The sequence below is a fragment of the Cucumis melo genome, unplaced genomic scaffold (assembly GCF_025177605.1).
Source record: "Cucumis melo cultivar AY unplaced genomic scaffold, USDA_Cmelo_AY_1.0 utg000265l, whole genome shotgun sequence".
NCBI lineage: Eukaryota > Viridiplantae > Streptophyta > Magnoliopsida > Cucurbitales > Cucurbitaceae > Cucumis > Cucumis melo.
In genome coordinates this window covers 1-5,000 of record NW_026123876.1, presented here as the reverse complement: position 1 = coordinate 5,000, position 5,000 = coordinate 1, and the positions used below count along the sequence as shown (strand labels likewise).

The 5,000-nt window shown below is 33.8% G+C and overlaps 1 non-coding gene across 1 annotated transcript; it reads right to left on the bottom strand.

Moving 5' to 3' along the window:
* Positions 1-3,797: 3,797 nt before the first annotated feature.
* Positions 3,798-3,870, bottom strand: TRNAF-GAA (transfer RNA phenylalanine (anticodon GAA)). The gene has a single exon. It is a non-coding gene; the product is annotated as a tRNA-Phe (tRNA).
* Positions 3,871-5,000: the final 1,130 nt, after the last annotated feature.

Sequence of the window (5,000 nt, the reverse complement as noted above, 5' to 3'; positions counted from 1 at the left end):
TGATAAGCAATACCAATCAAACAAATCAACAAAATAGATTATAGAATATTCATCTTGACAAGAAATTATCTACATGATAAGATATGTATCACAAGGGCTATAGCTCAGTTGGTAGAGCACCTCGTTTACACGCGCGCCAATGTTTTTCAGAGAAGTACATCATGTAATCAAAAAAGTTGATCTTATTGAGAAATCGATGTCTTACTCTATTACTTTTAGGGAACAAAACAAGAGAACAGTAGCCTGACAAAAAGTTCGGTCCGAATCGAGTGCCCCATTTAGGCACTAAAAAAATCCATCATTGATTTGAGATATTGATAAGGTGAATACCCAGTCTATTCAATGCTAGGCATAATGAGTATCAGGACCTCAAAAAAAATGATCTTTCGTCCTATCTTATGAACAACTTTAAGGTGTATGAAGTTTCATATTTTATTCTTTAAGCAGAAGCAGGACGATAGAGATTCCATTTAACTTAAGTTGATCTAGGTCAGAAGCATACCTACGTCAGGATAACCCCTTCTTTGAAAAACTTTGGTAGTGCTCCGAGATTCGAATCAAAATAATGAATCAGAGCACATGGAACCATCTCCCTTTCTTTCTGTCAAGAAAAAATATGGTAGACTAACTTATTTATAACAGTTAATGAAAGAGCCCAATGCAAAAAAATGCATGTTGGGTCTTTGAAACAGTTCAAATCATTTTGATAATAATAAGTTTGATCTGTTTTACCGAGAAGGTCTACGGTTCGAGTCCGTATAGCCCTATATTATTAATAATTCAAAAATAGAATCGTTTTCCTTTCCTCATTATTGTTTGTATTGTTTGTAATTGGCCACTTGATTTGGTTCATCATTAATGTCTTATCTTTGTAGATGAATTACATATGAAAATTTTCCTATTTTCCCATACAAAATCAAGAAATTAGTAATACTTCTTTTCTTTGGGATACCTACCCAATTCTAGTAAATTTTTGGAGTCAAAATCATGACATGAAACCGGTTAAAAACTCCACCATAACCCAATGCAAATCGAATGCACTAGTAAATCACATGGATCTAGGAACGACTTACTGTATTTTATTTGTGGACAAGCTAGAGTTTGAGAAACGAAGATCTTTGGTAACTTTCATTGTAAACATTCTCAAATAGGCTTTTCTGTTGGTATACCTTATCTAGTAAAGCACAAAACTAAAGTAGTCGTCTTCTCTTTCCTTCTTCAATCACTAAAAGTTCCTAAATGGAAATTCCGACTATATGTATCCTCTCTATATAAATATATAATATTTAATATATATTTATTATGGATATAATAGATATTATATAAATAGGATTATAGTGGATGAATCTTCAAACGAGACATGTACCGATCGACTAATCCGGTATATTTTCCACATTGATAGGAGTACGTTTATGTTTCTGCTTTACGAATATGATATTTTCTGGGTATTTCTAATAATATCAAGTCTTATTCCTATTTTGGCATTTCTAATTTCTGGAGTTTTAGCCCCTCTTAGCAAAGAGCCAGAGAAACTTTCGAGTTATGAATCGGGAATAGAACCAATGGGCGATGCTTGGGTACAATTTAGAATCCGTTATTATATGTTTGCTCTAGTTTTTGTTGTTTTTGATGTTGAAACAGTTTTTCTTTATCCGTGGGCAATGAGTTTTGATGTATTAGGGGTATCCGTCTTTATAGAAGCTTTAATTTTCGTGCTTATCCTAATTGTCGGTTTAGTTTATGCATGGCGAAAAGGAGCATTGGAATGGTCTTAGTTTTTGAATATTCAGACAATTAAAAAAAACATTGAGACAGTTATGAATTCCATCGAGTTTCCCTTACTTGATCGAACAACCCAAACTTCAGTTATTTCAACTACATCAAATGATCTTTCAAATTGGTCAAGACTCTCCAGTTTATGGCCGCTTCTCTATGGTACCAGTTGTTGCTTCATTGAATTCGCTTCATTAATAGGTTCACGATTCGACTTTGATCGTTATGGACTGGTACCAAGATCTAGTCCTAGACAGGCAGACTTAATTTTAACAGCGGGTACGGTAACAATGAAAATGGCTCCTTCTTTAGTAAGATTATATGAGCAAATGCCTGAACCAAAATATGTTATTGCTATGGGAGCATGTACAATTACAGGAGGGATGTTCAGTACCGATTCTTATAGTACTGTTCGGGGAGTCGATAAGTTAATTCCTGTCGATGTGTATTTGCCGGGTTGTCCGCCTAAACCCGAGGCTGTTATAGATGCTATAACAAAACTTCGTAAGAAAATATCTCGAGAAATCTATGAAGATCGAATTAAGTCTCAAGAGGAAAATCGGTGTTTTACTACCAATCACAAATTTCATGTTGGCCCAAGTACTAATACTGGAAATTACGATCAAGGATTACTCTATCAACCATCATCTACTTCAGAGATCATCCCTCCTGAAACTTTTTTCAAATACAAAAGTGCAGTCTCTTCCTACGAATTAGTAAATTAGGCCGTATACTTTTTTTGTACAGAATAACAAAGCAAAGAACGAGTGAATCTTCATCAATTTTTCATTGTAAATGGGAAATACTTATACAAATAAAAATAAAAAAATGGGGGGGGGAGAAGATGCAGGGTAATTTGTCTTCTTGGCTAGTCAAACATGGACTGGTTCATAGATCTTTGGGTTTCGATTACCAAGGAATAGAGACTTTACAAATAAAGCCCGAGGAATGGCATTCCATTGCAGTCATTTTATATGTATATGGTTACAATTATCTACGTTCCCAATGTGCTTATGATGTAGCACCAGGCGGACTGTTAGCTAGTGTGTATCATCTTACGAGAATCGAGTATGGTATAGATCAACCGGAAGAGGTATGCATAAAAGTATTTGCCGCAAGGATAAATCCTAAAATTCCGTCTGTTTTCTGGGTTTGGAAAAGTGCGGATTTTCCAGAAAGGGAATCTTATGATATGTTGGGAATTTCTTATGATAATCATCCACGTCTAAAGCGTATCTTAATGCCTGAAAGTTGGGTAGGATGGCCCTTACGTAAGGATTATATTGCCCCCAATTTTTATGAAATACAAGATGCTCATTAAATAATACGAAACTAATCTTCACTTCGACAACTCAAGATATTCAAATACATTTTTACGTTCTCTTATAGATATAGCATAGTAATTGAAGTCTCATTCATCTTATTATTATTGATTAAAAAAAATACAATTAGAGATTTGGTGAGATTATCCAATTTGTAAGATACTTATTTTGGATGAGCCACAAGCTAATAGGATGAACTAAATGAGTTCTGCATTATGAACTATGTATCACGCATATGACTTATAGATGTGCTTTAAAAAGTCACATAGGGTGAAATGAAGAAATATAATATGAAAAGAGAATCGGATTCTATTTGTACTGTATCTGAGATGAATCTTGGCCATTCCCGCCTTTCAACTCCCCTAGACTAGACTTTTGGGTCTTATAAGGAACTAATTGAAACTTTCAAATATGTATAAAATAGGAATTGAACGCCAGGAGACAGAGTATGAACAAATAAAAAAGAAGAGGAAACAAAAGAAAATTCTTTTCTTTTACATATCTATATACATCCTTTACATATTTCTATAAATATCCCTCTTTATCTTTACTTGTCTATTTTCGACATCTATAAATAGAGTAAAAAAATATATATAGTTTAGTTAAAGGGGTAGATTTCCAGACATCATCATGTATCAGTATTTTTCATGATCTATATTATTAATGAATCCGTAGAATAGATACTCATACAAATTCATGATGTGCCAAGAACCAGATTTGAACTGGTGACACGAGGATTTTCAGTCCTCTGCTCTACCAACTGAGCTATCCCGGCCATTTCCGACACATTATCCTTATTTTAATAGATGGACTTTGGTCTATGTCAATTGTAAATAAGAAAAAAAGGTATTCCAAAGTCTTCTTTTTGAAGATATACGAAATTTCAGGGCTTGGATAAGCCTTTCGAAGTTTCAGTACAGTAGACAGTTAATCATTCAAATTTCACAGATTACTTGCGCAAGGATGTTCGTTTGTACGTCTATCATATAGAATATATACCACAAGCCTTGTGATAAGAAATCAAATTTCCGCTCAAATACGCTTGTGAAAGAGTCGAATGAATGAGAAACATAACAAAGTCTGAATTGCTAATGAACGGATAAATAATTAAAGAGGCCAACGGGCCTTTTTAGGGTTTTGGGGATAGAGGGACTTGAACCCTCACGATTTTAAAAGTCGACGGATTTTCCTCTTACTATAAATTTCATTTTTGTCGTTATTGACATGTAGAATGGGACTCTATCTTTATTCTATTCGATCTGATTAATCAATTCTTCAAAAGATCTATCAGACTATGATGGAGTAAATGATTTGATCAATGAATATTCGATTATTTTTTCAACTTGTAGATCTTGGAATCGATTCATAACAATTCGTTCATTTTTATATATAATTTTATATATATATATAAATATAAATATAAAAAATTATAGAAATATAAAAAATAGAGATTCGAGTTGTCATTAATCAATATAGTATTTCAGTACGTAATACGTTTATCTTTCATCGTTTCTGGAGTTTCGATGGAAGGATTCATTCCTTTACTAACGCAACGTCGTCAACTCCATTTGTTAGAACAGCTTCCATTGAGTCTCTGCACCTACCCTTTTTTTTCGGAAAAAAGGATTTGGCTCAGGATTGCCCATTTTTAATTCCAGGGTTTCTCTGAATTTGAAAGTTATCACTTAGTAGGTTTCCATACCAAGGCTCAATCTAATTAAGTCCGTAGCGTCTACCGATTTCGCCATATCCCCCTCTTTTAAGATTAGTATCGCATTATGATGTCCTTCCCCGTTTTCTTTCATTTGTATTATACTGGAACCACTCAAGTCATTAGAATACCGATTCCTCTATTGAAAAGTGTTTCCTCCTATTGGATTTCTTGTCTATCTTCTTTCATCTCTC